Source organism: Paroedura picta, chromosome 4 (assembly GCF_049243985.1).
Source record: "Paroedura picta isolate Pp20150507F chromosome 4, Ppicta_v3.0, whole genome shotgun sequence".
Lineage (NCBI taxonomy): Eukaryota > Metazoa > Chordata > Lepidosauria > Squamata > Gekkonidae > Paroedura > Paroedura picta.
The window spans coordinates 132,337,461-132,358,345 of record NC_135372.1 but is presented as its reverse complement, the minus strand read 5'-3'; the positions used below and the strand labels follow the sequence as shown (position 1 = coordinate 132,358,345).

At 44.6% G+C, this 20,885-nt stretch overlaps 1 long non-coding RNA gene and 1 pseudogene across 1 annotated transcript; both read left to right on the top strand.

Annotated features, from left to right (window-relative positions):
• Positions 1-2,430: 2,430 nt before the first annotated feature.
• LOC143836884 (uncharacterized) lies at positions 2,431-11,634 on the top strand. Its single transcript, XR_013230811.1, has 3 exons — positions 2,431-4,249; positions 7,378-7,500; positions 11,388-11,634. It is a non-coding gene; the product is annotated as an uncharacterized LOC143836884 (long non-coding RNA).
• Positions 11,635-13,943: 2,309 nt separating this feature from the next.
• Positions 13,944-15,574, top strand: LOC143836687 (ATP synthase F(0) complex subunit C3, mitochondrial pseudogene; annotated as a pseudogene).
• The last annotated feature ends 5,311 nt before the right edge of the window (positions 15,575-20,885 follow it).

The following is a 20,885-nucleotide window of genomic DNA, read 5'->3' as shown; positions in this document are numbered from 1 at the left end:
GCCTTTAGGTAATCTTCAGATCACACAGGAAATACTTATGCAAAACCCCTGCAGCTCTTGTTTAAGAACTTCATATCAAACATTCAGGGTTTGTTTGATTCATAAGGGTATGTCATTTTAAATAACATTGCTAGATGAAGCTGCACACTCCAGGGAGGTTTAAAAAAAAAACACTTTTATTTCAGTATAGGGGTAAATGTGAATTGCAGCCAGGTGAGACTCTAAAACCAAATATAATTTCTTTTATTGAAGAGGATATTTATAATATGTCTTTAAATTGTTCTTTCAACTGCGCCTTAAAATACATAAGTCAAACTAGCAGGTTTTTGGTAAACCGGACAACAAAATATTGGCCAAAAAATATAACCTGTACTCAGGATTTTTTTAAAAAATTACACTTTTAGGTAATATGTATATTAGAAGGAAAGTTATTGATTCAGTGAATATACTGAATCCTATAATTTTATAACAAATGATCAGTTTAATGATGAATCAGGCTTAAGGTCTTGGTAATCACCTTTAAGAAGAAGAAGAAGAGCTGGTTCTTATATGCCGCTTTTCCCTACCCAAAGGAGGCTCAAAGCGGCTTACAGTCACCTTCCCATTCCTCTCCCCACAACAGACACCCTGTGGGGTGGGTGAGGCTGAGAGAGCCCTGATATCACTGCTCGGTCAGAACAGTTTTATCAGTGCTGTGGCGAGCCCAAGGTCACCCAGCTGGCTGCATCTGGGGGAGTGCAGAATCGAACCCGGCATGCCAGATTAGAAGTCCACACTCCTAACCACTACACCAAACTGGCCAGTTAAGGCCACACACGGTCTTGGTCCAGTGTCCCTGAGGGACCACCTCACTGTCTATACTCCCATAACAGCTCAACATACCGCCACTTCCAACTGGCTAGTGATCCTTGGCCCCAAAGAAGCACGCTTGACCTCAACTAGTGCCAGATGCTTCTCTATCCTGGCCCCCAACTGGTGGAATGAGCTCCCAGAAGAGATAAGGGCCCTGCCAGAACTAGTTCAGTTCCACAGGGCCTGCAAAAGGGTACTCTTCCGCCAGGCATTTGGTTGAGGCCAGTTGAACCAACAGTCACCTACTGGGTCCCCCAGAACTTGTCTTCTTCCTGAACTGACCAACTGAATCCTGAACTGACCAACAGTTAAAATATTAATGTTGCTATGTTAACTGTGTTATATCAGTTATTAATTATTATGCAACCACTGTTACTACTGTTGTTCATTTGATATTACTCTGAATTATAATGTACTTCTTATTTCCTGTATTATATGTAAACCACCCTGAGCTGCAAGGGGGAGGGCGGTGTATAAATACAATACAATACAATATAAAGGTAAAGGTATCGCCTGTGCAAGCACCGAGTCATGTCTGACCCTTGGAGTGATGTCCTCTAGCATTTTCTTGGCAGACTCAATACAGGGTGGTTTGCCATTCCCTTCCCCAGTCATTACCATTTTACCCCCCCCCCCAGCAAGCTCATTTTACCGACCTTGGAAGGATGGAAGGCTGAGTCAACCTTGAGCCGGCTGCTGGGATCGAACTCCCAGCCTCATGGTCAGAGCTTCAGACAGCATGTCAGCTGCCTTACCACCCTGCGCCACAAGAGGCTCATACAATACAATATATATATAATTAATTAATTAACAGTTACTACTTACCAGCACATATATACTAAGATGTGTACAGGAAAGTCACACACTTGTAGAATTGTTACAATGTTCATAATTATTTCAAAATCCCCATGAAGATAACAATAGTTTGAATGCTTCAGACTTCCCTGAGATCATCTGAGCTTGGAATCTAAGCAAGTTGGACTATGTTTAATACTTGGATGGGAGACTAGCAAGACGGGTGGGTTGCTATGCAGAAGAAGGCAATGGAAAACCATCTTTGTTCATCTCCTGTGTTGAAAACCCCTTGTGGGGTTGCCCCATGTGGATCCCTGGCCCTAAAGAGGCATGTCGGACCTTAACAAGGGCCAGGGCCTTCTCAGTCCTGGCCCCCACCTGATGGAATGAGCTCCCCAAAGAGATCAGGGCCCTGCCAGAACTTCCAGTATTCAGCAGCGCCTGCAAAAGGGAGCTGCTCCACAAGGCATTTGGTGAGGCCGACTGACTCAATAACATCTACAGGTCCCACCCCCACCCCCCAGACTGAAGGACCGAACTTACTGAGGGAGTGTCAACGTTATTGTTAAAATACTGTTCTAGTTGGTATGTTATTGTTATTGCTATATTGTTATATTGATTTTGAGAGTGTTCTATGTAAATGTTTCAAAATGTTTTATGTAAACTGCCCAGAGCCGTAGGGAAGGGCGGTATAAAAATCTAAATAAAGAAGTAAGTAAATAAATAAATAAATACATAAATAAATACATAAATTGTGACTTGATAGCATGGAATTATGAAAATAATTCCTGTGTCCACTTTATGGGTGTTGATATCGTTAATATTACTGCTTCATATTAGTCTACTATCAAACCCCATACTGGGCATCCACTAGATCTTGTTTTCCTTCATCAAAACAGTAACATACTATTTTTCTGCCATTTCCCCCCCAGGAAACTGATACGAAAAAATACTACTGAAATGCATTTACAGTCGTGTCCGGTTACAGGTATTCAAAAGTTGCGGGTAGGGGAAGAAACTGGGAATTCCAGGCCTTGTAATCAAATAATTTGTCATTTTCTCATGGCTGTGAAAAAATGCAGAACAAAACCACCTTCCACTAGCCCACACAGCAGATTTGACTGTGAACAAGTTAGCTGGGTATGGAAGCCAGAACTATCACCTGCTGCTTACATGGGAAAATGCTGATTTTCTTTTCTTTTTTTATGAAGAGGGCCTCTAGTACAGAAACAGGAGATGAAAAGTCATTCCCAGGAAAGGGCATAAAGAAGACGTATCCTTTGACATGCCTTGTTTAAAAATCAAATCTAATACATTTTTAGCTTCTATGACTTTGGAATTAGAAACACCTGCAGGTAATTTAGTATGGCAGCCTTGCCAGTACAATAGAGGGTTTTTGTTTGCTAACCATTCTTCTTTGTTTTGAATCTTTTAGTCACTTATAGGTCTGACAGATCCTTTCTTTAGTGGTAAGGAAGCTTATGCCTAATCTCTGTCATGACAACTCTGGAATCTTACACTTGAGATACTTAAACAATTTTGTCCTTTAGGATATGGGAGTGTACAGAGAAGATTGGATAACTGAGCAGTAACAGTAAATTACTGGCTCTCTGTTTTTAATATATGCTTTTTATTTTTGGTTTTAAATGTTTCTATGATATGCTTTCTAAAGTTCTGGTTTTAATTATTGCCTTCTGTGGCTCTGATTGAGCAGAAGGGTGGGATATACATTCTGCAGATAAATAAATGAACTGAATGTGGTTTGTCTCATAAGCAGATGAACAGTACATATGTAATTGTGAATGCAGCCAGAGGCTCATGATAATTGTAGTCCATGGACTGGAGAGCTACAGTTCAGCCACCCCCGTCCTAGATGAAACTCTCACCAAATGCTGCAAACTGTGTCATAAGGCCATTTGCCCATGTGCCATTGTTATGAAAGGGGGATGTAGCGGACTCTCAGAAGCGAATGCTCTTTTCCTGAACATTTTCCAAGAAAGCTTGAAAATGGCGAAGTAATTTAGAATCATGCCTAGAAGAGTCCACCTGTCAATCAAAAATATTCCAATTTTTATGTTATAAAAGAGAAGATTAGTAAAACAAAATGTTGAGCTCATAGAAGCTGAAAAGAATGTTGAGGACCATGAGAGCCAGTGTGGTGTCATGGTAAAGAGCACCAGCTTCTGATCTGGAGAACCAGGTTTGATCCCCCAGTCCTCCACATGCAGCCAGCTAGGTGAACTTGGGCTAGTCACAGTTTTCAGAGCTCTCTCAGCCCCACTTACCTCACAGGGTGCCTGTTTTGGAGAGAGACAGGGAAGGCGATTGTAAGCCACTTTGAGACTCCTTCAGGTTGTGAAATGATGCAATGATGATGATGTTATCCGTTCAGTCGTGTCCGATCTTCGGCGATTCTATAGGAAAGTCTTCGCCACGCGCCCCTGTCTCTGATTGCTTCTTTTAGTTGCTTCATGGTCATCCATGTATCGTCTTTGATCGTGTCGAGCCAGCGGATCCTTTGGCGACCACGTTTCCTTTTGCCACTGACCATGCCGAGCATTAATGATTTTTCTAGCGAGTTTGATTGCATGATGTGTCCAAAGTAAGTGAGCTTCAGCCATAATATCTTCCCTTCTAATGACATAGTTGGTTTGCTCCTCTCTAAAACTATCTTGTTGGTAACTTTAAAGTTGTGAAAAGCGGGGTACAAAAACCCAGCTCTTCCTCCTCCTCCTCCTCTTCCAGCCATTACATGGCTACTGCTGATTCAGATGTCTTCTCACCATTCTTCCAATAAAATTTAGTGAACAGAGAAGTGTGAAGTGATGTCATTACGTTCAATTTTCCCTTTCTCCCACTACACTACATTATCTGTTGGTTGTAGGAGGCGGAGTAAACTCTTAGTATGATGAGATCATGCGATAGGTCTTCGTTTCACATAGACCAGTGGTACCCACATATGCCCGTTATGTCTAGCTTTGGCCTTGAACTCTGGCTATCTTCCACTATCTTCCAGGAAAGCATAGTTCCTTTGGCTCCAGTGCCATTTGATTAGGGTTGCAGTACTAAACACACTTATTTCCAGATAGTCTCTTTGAAACCAAAGGGATTTACTTCCAGGGTTTTTATTTAATGGTTAATATTGAAATATTGCAGGCACATTAAATCTAGTTTCAACAGTTTTGAGCCTTAAGGGACTCAGCTTTATAGCCTTTAGTCACTAAATGTCTCTTTGAAGCTGATATTGCGCTTCTCCCACTCAATATTTTTTTTAGGCATGTTTGTTTTTAATTCTTGGTGTTTTACCATGCCTTAGGCACAACCCCAGCCCTCTAATGGTTTACAAATTATGCAAATAGCAATGAAATCAGCATTAAGCCATAGGTATAAGACAAGCGAGTCCTTTAAAAGAACATTCAGTTTAGATCATCAAATGCTTTCTGAAGTAATGTTTTTTAAAGTCACCAAAACACAAGAAGAGAGGTTGCTTGCTGGGCCTTTTTTGGGTAGGGAGCTGAACAACAAAGACACTGTCACCAAAAAGTCCCTGCTTCTTAACTTAGCAGTCACGTTAGCACGGCCCCCCAACAGAAACTTGTTTTATATATACTTTTTCCATGTAATGTCCTGTTTTCTAGCATATCAGTTGAATTTCAATACCAGTCAGGAAAGTTACAGCATTACTCAGCACTGTTATAGAACACTATAGGGTTTGAAGTGGGGGGTTGTATAAAAGAAAAATTTGACTGCTTTCCCTCATATCTCTCCCATATAGGCATACCTTTATGTTCAATGAAGACATTCACTGAAGCTTCTCTTAAAGCAGGGGTGGCCAAAACTATGGCTCTCCAGATGTCCATGGACTACAGTTCCCATGAGAATGCTGACAGGGGCTCATGGGAACTGTAGTCCATGGACATCTGGAGAGCCACTCCTGTCTTCAAGTAATTTATTTATTTACTTCATCTGTACCCTGCCTTTCTCCCCACTGGTGAACCAAAGTGGTTTACCTCATTCCTCTCTCCTCCATTTTATCCTCACAACCACCCTGTGAGGTAGGTTAGGCTGAGAGATGTGTGACTAGCCCAAGGTCACTCCAGGAGCTTCCATGGCAGGAGAGGAGATTTTATCCTGCATCTCCTAGAGATCCTAGTCTTAATCACTAAACCGCACTGGCCCTCTTACATTGTCTTATTTCTTTATCTAACCTAGGATCTCGCATTCTTTGCCAGTTCTCCAGAGGTTAGCATAACAACATGTAGCCATTTAAGATTAGTTTTACTTCAGAAATCTCCAAACAGCTGGCATAAGAGCAATTCAGGCATGAATCTGCTTGCAATTATTCTTGTATCAAACCACTGAAAGAGAGGGTGTGTCACCCTTTCAGCACCGAGAGTGAAGGGTGGCATACAGACTTCCATGGCTAACCACAGAGAAATGGCCTGGGGGAAACGAGATAAAAAAGATGAAGCAACAGCTTGCCAAGAGCCACCAGGGCCCCTGAAACAAAGAATCCCTCAGATTAACCCCAACCCAACTAAAACATCATATGAAAGCAAAACAGATGACTTGACTAGCTCTAGATCCCCCCAAGGGTGACAAGCACACCTCTGCCAATTGATACCAGCACTTTCTGGTTCTTACAGCAAATAAGTGTGACATCAGATATCTTTGCAAATCCAGATCTGTATCGGCCGTATGTAATTATTTCCAGTATTCATCTACTGCCTTTTCCACCTGAAGGTCCTTAGAGCTGGCTCACAACCGACACAAGCATAAAACAAGATCACTGGAAAGGTCTCATAAACTTAACCCAAAGGTCCCCAAACCATTCTGAGGTAAAATAGCAGGTGCTGTCTTTCTTTTAATCCTGCTCAAAAACCGGCTGTAAATTCCTGGACCCATAGATAGACTAACAGATTGAGGAAATGTCTTTAAACATTTTTAAAAATAGAAACAACAGCTAAAACAGTCTCTAGGTGGTCCCCTCCCAAACTAACTAAAGTCATCTACTATTCTGCCAACTTTCCTGTTATTTCAGAGTTGTCATTATTCAAAAGGAAGGAAACCTTACAGAGATTGGGAAATCCCACCTTATTTAACTAAGCAGAGCGTAATTGTTTTGTAAAGATATCTGTGTAAGAAGGGGCAATAAAAAGCACAGTGTGGCTTGTTTTACATGGGCAGCATCTGTCTGAATATGCTGCTTTTTAAACTCTGCCTAAAAGAATGGCTGAGGCTAAAGTGTTACACCTGGCCCAAGAAAAGGCTCTGTGTTGAGTTGGGATTGGAAGACGATGTGAATTTGGAGCTCTCTGCCTTCTCTGCTGTGGATCCAGCCTTGTGGAACAGCCACAAGCCTCCTGCTCTCCTGGCTTTCCACAAACTGTGCAAAAGTGAATTATTCAAGAGGACGTTCCTACCCAGGCTACAGGGTAGTGTAGCAGTGTACAAAATCTTTCACAAAGCTGCATAGATTAATTATTGGGGACTGTGGTCGGTACAACAGTAAAATCAGAGTCCAGTAGCACCTTGTAAGACCAACAAGTTATAAATGGTATACATTCTGGAAAAGAAAAGTCTTTAATTTTATGTAGAGAGCCAGGGATACTACCATCTCCGCATCTTGAGGGAGGGAGTTCCATGATCGGGGCTGGGGGGGGGGTGGGGAACAGCTCAACTGCCCCCACCCCATGTACCCCCACCAACTAAACCTCATTGGTCTTTAAGGGACTACCAGATTCATATTTTATTCTACTATTACGGATTACATGGCTATTCATCTGAACCTCGGCCAAGGCTGGGTCTCACAGGAAGGCACCATGCAAGGACCTCAAGATCCAGACATACTGAGTTGAGTGGAATTGTTCCTTGAAATATTTTGGATCTTAGCCATTTGTGGTTAGACAATATGTGCGTAAGTCTGCTCTTGCAAGCAGAGGTACTACATACTGCAAAGAATTTGGCAATGTTTTAGGATGTGGTCGCTGATTTTTATGAAATTGTGCCATAATTTTAATTTAAATGCTGCAGATGGTTCATCCCCCTGTGCCCCCCCCCCCGGTGTTCTTTAAAGAAAAGAGGAAATTTGTTGGTATAATTTCCTCCTATTTTTATTGCCATGGTATAAGAAACTAAAGAACTCATGGCATTATGTACCTAGATACGTCGTGAGTGTAGCCATGTGTGTCTGCACTAGAAAAGCTAGATTCAAATCACTAGATTTAGAGACTAGTAAGATTCATGGGGTATAAGCTTTGACTAGCAAGCTATACCTTGAGAAACTTGAATCTAGCTATAGATTTCTTCTCTTCTGTTAAGAACATAACATAAGAAGACCCCTGGTAGCTGAGACCAGGGGTCCCATCTAGTCCAGCATCATATCTCAAGCAGTGACCAACTGGTCCTCTGAAGGTCCAATAACAGGGCACAAAGGCCAAGGCCTTCCACTGATGCTGCCTCCTGGCTCTGGTACTCAGAGGTTTAGTGCTCTTAATATGGTTAAGAACATAAGAAGAGCCCTGTTGGATCAAATCAATTGTCTATCTAGTCCAGCATCCTGTCTCACACATCGGCCAACAGGTCCTCTGGAGGTCTAACACCTGTGTATAGAGGCCTAGGCCTTCCCCAATGTTGCTTCCTGGCTCTGGAATTCAGAGGCTGACTGCCCCTGAACATGGAGGTTACCTATCCTCTTAAAGCTATCTATGCCTGTAGCCATCGCTACATGCTCTGACAGTTCCACATGCTAACCTCTAGCTATGCAAAGAAATATTTCCTATTGCCTGGCCCAAATCTGCTGCCCATCTGCTTTGTTGAATGTCCTAAAGTTCTAGTTTTTGCGGAGGAGAAAAATTTCTCTTTGTCAACTTTCTCCACTCTGCACATAATTTTACAAACCTCTGTCACGTTGGTTGAGAAGTCCCCGAAGTGCTGCCTTGACTGCTTGTTCTCCACCCCGAAAGCTAAAGAAAATATGTTCCTTCATTTTTTTTTAAAGAATAGGACTCTTTCCTCCATATATGTAAGTCATCCTTTTCTCCAAGCTTTGAACAAGCCCATATGATTCAGAATTATGTCATCGTTGTAAATCACATGCCATATTTGGACTTGCAAGAGCGCATGACTTATGGTTTTGTGGCTGGCAAGGGAAACTGTGAGTGACCTGGGCTGTTTGGCAATGTGCATTCTTCTTTCAAGCAGCATCTCGGCTCTTGAATTATTAAGTGTTCCCTCAATGAAAGTGATACGAAGACAAGAGACCAAAGCACTGACCTTCTCTTTTATCACAAATTAAAAAAGGGGAAAGTTCAACAGGCTTTCAAAATAGTCAAATGTCTCTCTCTCTCTCTCTCTCTTTCTTTCAGTTGCTCCTAGTTTGTGAACTTCCTAGGCAGTACATAGACACAATGATTAGGACACTCACGGGAGGTTTTATACATTTGTCTTGCTATTGAAAGCTCCCAAGACCATATAAAATAGCAGTGCAGGGGTGAATACATGGCTCACATTAATCTGTACGGTGTAGTATAGTGGTTAAGAGTGATGGCCTCTAATCTGGATGTCCCATTTAACTCATGCAGCCAACTGGGTGACCTTAGGCTAGTTACAGTCCTCATAGAGCTGTTCTCACAGAGCAGTTCCTCTCAGAGCTCTCTCAGCCCCAACTACCTCTGTTGCAGGGAGAGGAAGGGAAAGCCACTAAGCCGCGTTGAGATTCCTTCAAATAGTGAAAAGCGGGGTATAAAAACCAACTCTTCTTCTATCGACATACAAGTGAAGGTGAGGTCATAAAATGCTTCCCATGGTTCTCACGCAGATCCCAAGAATCCCTCTTTTGGCCTCTTACTTTCCACAGTTCCTACAAGCCGGAGAATCCTTCTTATGGCTACCACACAGAAAGCCCTTCATGGCTTTTGTCCTGCATGTCTGCAGCACTGCCACTCCTGTTTTGTTCTGCCATGAGGGCTTTACTCATCCGAGCAGGGTTTCCTGAGTATAGAGCTCTGCAAATGAGGAAAATCAACAACTGTCCGTGTACAGGTCTTCTCCGTTGAGGCCCCCAGCATGTAGAATGGCCAGTCTGAGGAGGTCGGAAGAAGAGTTGGTTTTCATACCCTGCTTTTCACTCCCCAAGTGAGTCTCAAAGTGGCTTACAATCGTCTTCCCTTTTGTCTCCCACAACAGACACCCTGTAAGATAGGTGAGGCTGGGAGAGCCCTGATAGGACTGCTCTATAAGAACAGCACTATCAGGGCTGTAATAAGCCCAAGGTCACCCAGTTGGCTGCATGTGGAGGAGCAGGGAATCAAACCCAGCTCTCCAGATTTGAATCCACCACCCTTTGGCAGCCGATTTGCTTGCGGCCTGGCGAGCTTCTCGCTGCTGGGGGACGCGGGAAGAGGGAGCCACGGCCCGGCACCAAGGCCTTCACGGCCCAGCGCCAGGCTGCAGCTCAGGGGTTGGGGACCACTGATTTAGCCTGTCATGTTAACTTTTATTTCAGCTCCATTTTCAGTTTAGAATTATAGAATTATAGAATCATAGAGTTGGAAGGGGCCACACAGGCCATCTAGTCCAACCCCCTGTGCTCAATGCAGGATCAGTCCAAAGCATCCTAAAACATCCAGGAAAAGTGTGTATCCAACCTTTGCTTGAAGACTATCAGTGAGGCTGATCCTGCATTGAGCAGGGGGTTGGACTAGATGGCCTGGATGGCCCCTTCCGACTCTAGGATTCCATGAAATGAAGATGTGGAGCACAAAACAAGAACAAATCAAAACAAAAAACTCTAGAACAGAACAAGCTGCCACCAATGTCCTGGATTGTCTGTTTCATAGCCTACACTGGTTTGTGCATGTCTCACATAAAACCAACGGAAAATCAACTTCAGCTCTAAAGTACATTTGATTTAGAAATAGATCTGTTCTGCTTTCCCTTCCTCACTCCACCCCAGTAAATTACATTTCCAATTAGCTCTGATGTATTCATGTGACCATCTTAACGAACTGGAGGTTGGTTTCTGTCCTAGGAACTGGGATTCTAAACCAGGGTTTAATGCTGATGAATCGTCGGCTAAGCCGGAATACAAGAATGGGAGCTGCACACAAAGGCCATTTCCAACAGCTTGGGACCATTCACCTCTAGTTTCTCCTGCATTCCCTTTGGATCAGCCCCCCCGCTTTGCCAGGGAAACTCACTGCATGTCCTTCGACCGGTCACACACTCTCAGCTTTTCCTGAGTCACTGCTCACTTCTTCAGAGAAATCCAAATTAGAATTTGTTGTTGTTAGGTGCGAAGTCGTGTCCGACACATCGCGACCCCATGGACAATGATCCTCCAGGCCTTCCTGTCCTCTACCATTCCCCGGAGTCCATTTAAATTTCCAAATTAGAATAGGAAACCCTAAATCCACACACTCCGCCCCTTAAAAGATGCCTGCCCTTGGAATCCAGGCAAGCAGACAGGCCTTGCAGTGCCTCCTGAAGATCTCCAAGGAGAGAAAAGTGAGCAGCGACTGGCAAAAGCTCCAATGCCGCCACAAATGTTCGTCTTTAAGGTGTTATGGGACCCTCACTCTTTTCTACTGTATCTGAAGTAGTGAGCAGTGACTCACGAAAGCTCCTCCTCTGCCACAACTGTTGTTAGAAGATGAAGAGTTGGTTTTTATATGCTGCTTTTCTCTACCAGGAGTCTCAAAGTGGCTTACATCACCTTCCCTTTCCTCTCCCCACAACAGATACCCTGTGAGGGAGGTGAGGCTGAGAGAGCCCTGATATCAACTATATCACGGGCCGTGAGAAGCCCAAGGTCACCCATCTGGCTGCATGTGGAGAAGGAGCAGGGAATCAAACCTGACTCACCAGATTAGAAGCTGCCACTCTTAACAACTCCACCAAGTGTGTAAGGTGCTCCTGGATTCTGGCTCCTTTCTTACCGTGATGAAAGTTTAGCTCTCTAAAATAAAGTCAAGGGAATCGTACAAAGCAAATTGATCCAATGGATGACCCTCGTGTGTGTGTGTGTGTGTTTTCCTCCCAGATTTTTCTCATTATTGCAGGTGGAAGAATTCTGTGCCTGAGCTTGAAGAAAACAATTTGGGTGTGATCAAGATGGAAGAGATTACAGCAAGTTGCATCTGCATAGAAATTTCCCCTTACATTAAATTCTATGGCAAGCCACTGAACAGGTTCCGTCAGCCGTGTTTATGTCCTTCTGTGGAAGACAAAAGAAGGGGACTGCCTCTAAATTTTATGGGAGCTCCTCCTGTGTTGCTTCAGGAATACCAAAAGAGGTGTGAGAATCTCCATGGACTTCTATAGGGGGGGGTGTTCAACTCGCATGGCAGTATGGGGGCTAGGATTGTGTGCAGAACAAAGGTCGATGTTGTTGTTGTTGTTGTTGCTTTCCTGGTGCACTATGAGATTGGCTTCACTCCAGCTTTTCTCAGGAAGTTTGGAATCCCATCTGCACCTGTGTCAAATTCAAGGACCATTTCCTCTGGACTTCTCCCCTATTCTACCAGTGGGCTGACTACCTTTTTTGTTATCATGCAGGCACCTTGGCTAAGCATTCCTTCCGAGTTCAATTCCATAATTAAATAAATCCATTTATTTCAAAGCCCGGTCTGGATCGTTTGAAATCTTTTTTTGTTTTTTTAAACCCTGTTCCAGTAAAATCAGAGTCCAGTGGCACCTTTAAGACCAACAAAGATTTATTCAGGGCATGGTTTTTCGAGGGCAAGCACTCTTCCTCAGACTATGAACTCCTTACATGACGGAATATATAGCAAAAATTAATTCTGCTCCAGTGTGATAGATCAAGACAGGGCAAACATGTTCGTCCATCTGTAGAAGCAGAAAAAAAGCGAGAGTCCAGGAGCACCATAAGGACGATCAAAATTTGTGGCAGGGCAGAAACTTCCCTGAGTCACTTCTCCCTCCTTAGAAATCTTCCGGAGACACAGCAAGACCTTCCTGTTTGCGTGGGTTTGAACGACAGGCATCTTTTAAGAGGTGGAGGGTGTGGAGAGACTTGGGGTTTCCTATTTTACTTCTGGCTTTCGCTGAAGAAGTGAGCAGTGACTCACGAAAAGCTGAGAGTATATGACTGATCCAAGGTCTGGCAATGAGCTTCCCTGGCAGATCCTAATCTGACACACCAACCCCCTAAACCAGAGGTAGTCAACCTGTGGTCCTCCAGATGTTCATGGACTACAATTCCCATGAGTCCCTGCCAGCAAACCCCCTGCTCTAGACTACACGATCTCTCAAGAGGGACCTAGATTTTAATTGGTATACGTTATTTGAACAAAGATGCACATCTCATATATATATACTGAGCAGCGGTGGGTATGGGGGGGATGACAATCTAGGACTGAGTTTTATGTTGGTGGCGCAAGTCCCTGTCAGCCAAAACCCTGTCTTATATAGCACGCCAGTTCATCTGGTTTTCTCTTTAATGTCGCCCAGGCCATTCAAGCAAATGAGATTCAGCATAATGCAAATCGAGCTTATGAAATAAGGAAACATACCACTCCATGTGTGCTTTCTCAGGAATAGCTTTACCACTGGAAATGGTGACCTATTTTCTTACTAATTAAAGCCAATAGGCTGTCTTCGTAGCGGTGGCAGAACCAGCTCATGCGGCTTTCTGAAATGCAGCAAGTTTTGAAGCAATATAGTGTATTTATCAGGCCTTTCCCAGGACCATTCTTGGAGAGAGAGAGAGAGAGAGAGAGAGAGAGAGAGAGAGAGAGAGAGAGAGAGAGATTGAGGAGTCCTGGGTTGTGATACAGAATCAGGCAATGACAGTCTTCAAGTGCAGCCTTATGGAGAGGGCATTGCAGCAATCTAATCTTGATGTTACCAGAGCATTCCCCACAGTGGCAAGACCATTTCTGTCTGGGAAGGGTCGTTGCTAGCTCACCAGCCCAAGCTGGTGAAAGGCACCCCTGGCCATTGCTGCCACTCATTCACACAACAGAAAGTTTGGGTCCAGGAGCACCCCCAAGCTGCAGACCTACTGCTTTAGGGGGGATGCCATTCTATCCAGAACAGGGGATAACCCATTTCCTAGGTCAGAGCTTCACGCTACCTTGATTCTTGAGCAATGAGGAAAGGCATTTGGATCCTCTGTCCAAGGACTAACGGCCCTGCAGTTTCATGCACTGAAAATTAGCAATCTCAAGATTGCTAGTACATGGCAGGCCTTTCCATTGCTGGCTTATTTTTATTTATATCCCACTTTCCTCCCTGATCAGCAGAGCAGCAATTAAGAAACCATTGAGAAGCTGATGTCGCTTCAGCAGCAGATTCCAGACCCAGTACAACCTCCCCTGCCGATAATGTTTATGTTCTGCTTCAGAGACAAAATGACCAAATAATTAAATGCATGGAGCCCATGATATAGCTAGACCGTGAACAGGAGCAAAGAATCTTTGTATCTCTATCCCCCAGAGATAACCATGCCATGGTGTAATCCTAAACACGAGCTAGAGGTAGTCAAACTGTGGCCCTCCAGATGTCCATGGACTACAATTCCCATGAGCCTCTGCCAGCATTTGCAGGGGCTCATGGGAATTGCAGTCCATACGATAAAATGGCTTATAAGGCTGAAGCTGTGCTCAGGATTGCATAAGTATGTCAATTTGCCTCTTTGGGTGGGCATTCTCCTCCCACTGTCCCCACCCTTGCCTCTAGGGTTGTCAAGGGAATTTGGGGTGGGTGGGTTTACATTGCTTTACATTTATTTGTTTGTTTATATACCGCCCTCCCCTAAGGCTCAGGGCAGTTTACATCAAACAGGAACGATACAAGTAGCTCAGTTTATAACAATACATTAATAACAATGGAAAACATTATGGAACAATAGAACACTGGAGAGAACAAGCTGATGTGTACTGATGGCCCAGTGCAGGGGTAGTCAAAGTGCGGCCCTCCAGATGTCCATGGACTACAATTCCCATGAGCCCCTGCTAGCGAAGGAATTGTAGTCCATGGACATCTGGAGGGCCACAGTTTGACTACCCCTGGCCCAGTGGGTGGGCGAATCTGCAGTGACAGTTGTAGGAGGGAGGCTGAGTGGAGCCGATTGGAAGCGGTGGCTCAGGTCGACCTCAACCAAATGCCTGGTGGAGCAGCTCCCTTTTGCAGGCCCTGCGGAACTGTTCAAATTCCATCGGGGCCCTGATCTCCTCTGGGATCTTGTTCCGCCAGGTGGGGGCCAGGATGGAGTAAGCTCTGGCCCTGGTTGAGGTCAAGCGGGCTTCCTTAGGGCCAGGGATCACCAGGAAGTTGGAGGTTGTAGAGCATAAGGATCTTTGGGGGGTGTACAAAGTGTCTCCTCCCACTGTCCTGACCCTTACCACCATGGGAATTGGGGGAGGGGGAATTGCATTGCTTTACATTTTGGTGTCAGTCTTCCCGCAACAAACCAGGAGGCCCAACTCGCACCCACAGAGCTCCCGCGGCCGGCCGGCCGGCAGCACCCAGCAAGGACCGCACCAACCACGTTCACCTGTGTCAAGCTTGCCGCCAGCTCACCTGTGTTGATGCGTACAGATTCAAACATCCTGTACGGACCAATTTCTGCCTGAGTGTTGTCTAGGTCGGAAAGCAGGGCTGGCAAGGGCAACAAGACTTTCCTTACTGGACCTTGGAAGACCAGCAGCCAGTTAGCACCAGGGAAGCTCCAAACTAGTGCAGTCAGCAGGCACATAGATACGGCTGCCAAGTTTATTGGTGCTGGTGCTGCCACAGGAGGAGTGGCAGGTTCTGGTGCTGGTGCTGGAACAGTCTTTGGGAGCCAAATCATAGGCTACACCAGAAGCAGCTGTTGTTCTCATATGCGATTTTGGGATTTGCCCTGTCTGAAGCTATGGGTCTCTTTTGTCTGGTGGCTTTCCCGGTTCTGTTCGCCATGTGAAGAGAACTCCTCAGCTCTGGCAAGTGTGCTTCTGTGTACTCAGGCTCAGAAATTGTTTATCATGGAAACGTATATTACTTCCAAAGCAGTTTAATTAAAGATGGTAACGAGTACCTGTTGATGTCATGTTTGGGCAAAAGCCCAGATTTAGAGTTGCTAGCCCACTAGATGGGGCACTGGATTTCAAGATGGCAGAAGAAAAATAAAAGTAAAAACAAACAAACAAGCCATCAGGCTGAAGGCATGATGTCACTTCTGGGAGAAGCTGGGAGCAATGCCATGCTTCTCTAGGAACTGCTCAGAACTCTATGGTAATGATAAAATTTCCAGCAATTTCCAGAGGGGTATGAGATCACATGAGGTTTTCTAGAAGGGAAGCCATTGACAGCTAACCTGCACACTCCACACCCACACACCCACACATACACCAGTCGCCTGCTGATTGTCAAGCAAAAATAAGCAGGAGCCTTGTCATACCTTAAAGACTAACAAGACTTTATGTTTTTTTTTAATTTATATACTTTGTTTGTTTACATTCCACATTTCTCCCTCATGGGGACCCAAAGTGGCTCACAACGTTCTCCATTTTATCTTCACAACAACCCTGTGAGGTAGGTTAGGCTTAGTGTATGTGCCTAGCACCAGGTCATCCAGCAAGCTTCCACAGCAGAGTGGGGATTTGAACCTGGAGATCTCAGATCGTAATGATTTAAGCAGGACACCATGCTTGTTTCTATATTCTAGTGTAAACTCTCATGAACTAGAATAAATCATCAGAGGATAAAGTGGACACTGGTCACTAAAGCTTATGCATGAATTAAAAAAAAAATCATTAGTTTTTAAGTTGCCACCAGATTCCTGTTTTTTTAAAGTATGAACTTTGACTTTCCTGTGAAAAACCAACCGGGGATAGCCCTTCTCCAATCCTTTCGAAGTTCTTAATGATTAATGCTTTTCGCATAATTACACTTAACCCATATGGTGAGCATGAATGCCCCTTGTAGGCTCCCTAAGGATGAAGTCCCTAAGGGTGTTAATTAAGCAGGACAATAATGATTTACCAGTGATTTATAGTTATAGATTACCAGCCCACAGTGGTTGGTCTGATAGGCATTTATGGCCTACTTAAACATTTAATTTTTTTTTTCTTTAAAAAAAAAAATCATTGCTGCACAAAAGGTAATGGATGTTTCTGCTACAGAAGTCCATTAAGATGATTCATTAACAACAGAAAGGGGGCTGAAGCCTTCATTGGTCCTGGGAAAAGTCTGGGAAAGTGTGAGAAGCATTACCATAGGAAGTTCTCTCCCTGCCAAACATGGGCCGATAGAATCTGGAGGGCTGTTTTCCATAGATAACATCCTCCCTTTTTCGACATGTTACCTAACCAGGTTAGCATGGGACGCTTTGTACAGTTTCGTGCCTTTGGCGCAGGAAAGCTCTTATCGCCGTAACGCCGGAGATACCGGAGGAGAGCAATAATAAAATTCAAGTGCAAAAAAACTTCACAGCCGTCTTTGAAGCGGCTTGGCAGGAATGTGGAAACACTGGTTGCACCGGCAGAAAATGAGAAGGAGAGAAAGAGAGAGAGCACACGATGTAATGAGTTATGGGGAAGAAGGCCACGGAGGTATTAAACACATGTTAAGAGTAAAAGGGGGGGAAAAAAAAGATTTACCATATGTGGTCACTTTAGGTCAAATAATACCATATTTCTTTCCGGGGAGGGGGAATCACAGTGTCAAATGGTACAAGCTGGATTTAGAAGAGTAACACGTTTGCTCACCCCTCTGATCCGTGTTTGGCATGTTTGGCGTGTTTGGCATGTTGCCAAAGGGAAGGAGGGAGCCGATGATGATGTTCCTCTGGTCATCAGGAACAATTCCAGACATGGCTATAGAATCATAGAATCATAGAGTTTGAAGGGGCCATACAGGCCATCTAGTCCAGGGGTAGTCAAACTGCGGCCCTCCAGATGTCCATGGACTACAATTGCCAGGAGCCCCTGCCAGCGTTCGCTGGCAGGGGGCTCCTGGCAATTGTAGTCCATGGACATCTGGAGGGCCACAGTTTGACTACCCCTGATCTAGTCCAACCCCCTGCTCAACGCAGGATCAGCCCTAAGCATCCTATGTCTGCCACCTGTAAGACGAATCTTTTTTTCCTTTTCCTGGTCACATGGGTTGCTTAAAAACATACTGAGAGTCAACTTCCTGCTTGCTCTGGCAGCAATACCATATCGGGGGTGCCACCCCGAAGTCCATGATAATCACTGTGGTGAGGTGCATGTAGATGTAGGGTTCCCAGATCTAGATTCAGAGATTCCTGGAAATTTGGGGGCAGACCCTGAGGGGAGGCAGTGGTTGGGAAAGAGAGGTCTGCAGGGGATGTGATGCTGTAGCGTCCACCCTCCAAATCTGTCATTTCCTTCAGGGAAAGTGGTCTTTGTCTGAAGATTGGGCTGTAACCCTGGGAGAACCCCAGGCCCTACTGGGAATTTGACAATACTAATTGGATTCAAATTCAGGTGGCCTGGAATTAAACCCTTTCTCATATACAAAGTTCACCAATCAGTTGTTCCTCACTGTGCCCTTGAGGGTACAAGAAGAAGAAGAAGAGTTGGTTCTTATATGCTTTTCTTATAAGAGTTGGTTCTTATACGCTTTTCTCTACCTGAAGGAGGCACAAAGCGGCTTACAGTCACCTTCCCTTTCCTCTCCCCACAACAGACACCCTGTGAGGGAGGTGAGGCTGAGAGCCCTAATATCACTGTTCGGTCAGACCAGCTTTATCAGTGCCATGGCAAGCCCAAGGACACCCAACCGTCAACATTTTGGAAATGCTGCCGCCCATTTTAGGCATGGACAATGAAAAGGCCAGTTTGCACCTTAGCTGGAGTTTGACCCCTAGACGTTGATAGAGACTTGGGAGCGTGGCTACCCTGTATCTTTCTAGAGATTTCAGGGAAAGGATTCTTTGACCCACAAGGTGGTAGGAAAACAGACGAGACAAAATTCCTTGGCAGCTCACATCTGCCTTTGCAATCAGCTCGGAGACTCCAGCTGGTACAGAATGTTGTAGCTGGGTTATATAAGCAGCTAAGCAAAGTATGCATCTTGTTCTGCAATCACTCCATTGGCTACTCATCACTGGCTGGGTTCAATTTAAGGTACTGGCAACCAACGGGAAGGTTAGAGGCATGGACATGGAGTGATGTACAACGTTGGCTGTGTTGCTATGTCATTCCTGCATGAAAAGAAGAAAGAAAGAAAGAAAGAAAGAAAGAAAGAAAGAAAGAAAGAAAGAAAGAAAGAAAGAAAGAAAGAAAGAAAGAAAGAAAGAAAGAAGTAGTGTTGGTTCTTATATGCCACTTTTCTTATCCAAAGGAGTCTTAAAGTGGCTTACATTCGCCTTCCCTTTCCTTTCCCCATAACAGACACCCTGTGAGGTGGGTGAGGCTGAGAGAGCCCTGATATTATTTCTCGGTCAGAAGACCTTTATCAGTGCTGTGGCGAGCCCAAGGTCACCCAGTTGGCTGCATGTGGGGAGTGCAGAATCAAACCCATCTTGCCAGATTAGAAATCCACGCTCCTAACCACTGCACCAAACTGGTTCGATTTCCACAGGCTAAGCTGGATAGCCCAAGCTAGCCCCATCAGAACACAAAAGCTAAGCAGGGTCAGCTGTGGTCTGTATTTGGAAGGGAGTCCAGCAACGAATACCTGGGTTGGGATATCTAACAAATCACCCCTGAAGTCTTTAGCCTTGAAAACACCACAGACCACACCAGAAATCAGCTGTGACAATGGCGATAAAGAAGTAAATTGAGGGGACAGTGGGAACCTGGGCATATTTTCAAGCAGATCTTTCTTTTTTGTTTACAATAAATCTTATGACTCCCTTCCCATTGATTTTAATATGATTTGTCTGTTAGCACATTGTTGGCCACACTGGGCCTGCAGAGACGGTCCAGATACAGATATTCCAGCAAAAATAAACACACACACAATTGTCTCTGAGCTCCTCTTATCTCAGATTGAACAAGGTTGTGAAGACGAACTGTGATATCCTCAGGTACACCGTCTTGAGCCTCTGAGGAAAGGTGGGTATTAATCTTCATCCTCATCGCATGTTGAGTGCTCACACCCTTTGGATTTGGAGTGAGGGGTTAATTTAGACCCCCTACTATGCTCGGATGAGCCTTGAAGTTCTCTTCCTTTGATAGAGACCCTCAGTTTATCCACCCATGTTGAGAAGGGTGGTAAATAGGAAGGTGATAACTGATAGGCATTAAATATAAAAGACAACACATTTGATCAAAGGCCAGTGTTCCATAACACCTGACAGGCAAAGTGACTAAACCACCTCTTATGCATAAGGCTGACACATCTTTAAAAAGGAAAAAAAAAAGATTAAAAGCACACACAGAGAAAAAGAAAAAAAGGAGGAGGAAACGATGACAGTATAAAGGTTTACAAAATCTGTTTGCTCATTTTTGCTCTGGATAAATTAAAAATTCCTGTGAGCAGCGCTGGGTGGGTTTCAGAAAATGTGAGGTGTTTTTTAGCAATTTATCTGTCTGGAATTTCCAAACCATCAAGCCTTTGAAGCAGCAGCCAGCAGCCTGCCGTCGGCTGTAGTCAAGCGTATATCAGAATGCTTTGCAAGTAAATAGCTCCCTTTGGACCAGAGACTTTTGAAGTAACGGAGAGACAACATGTGGCGGAGTTTAATGGTGCAAAGCCGGAATACATGACATTCATTGGTACATTTCATCCTGAAAACAAGCCCCCAAATGCCTTATTAATATATACATGTGAGCGTGGGCTTTTATGCAGCATGGAACCTTTGTCGGGCTTTTAAAAGAGACATGAACAGACATCGCATAGGAAATCAGAGAATCCTAGAGTTGGAAGGGGCCATACAGGCCATCTAGTCCAACCCCCTGCACAGTATGAGGTGCAGTCCAGCCCCCAAAGAATCCCCTTCTCCGTGATTGTTCCTGTTCCCGAAGATACCCCCACACCTTCCACTTTCTTTACAGATGAAACCTATGCCCTTTTCATGTGTTTGATATTGGTTGTTCTCTGTCCTGGCCCCCACCTGGTGGAACAAGCTCTCAGAGGATTTCCGGGTCCTGTCTGAGCTATTCGACCTGTGACCTTCCCGAGTTCTTCGTCTCTGTATCCAAATCTCCTGGTGAGTCTCAACAAGATAGAGGCCTTGAAGGACATGGTACTTCCCACTTTCAGTGGGGTTCAGCTGAGTTGGTTAGGACAGGGGTAGTCAACCTGTGGTCCTCCAGATGTTC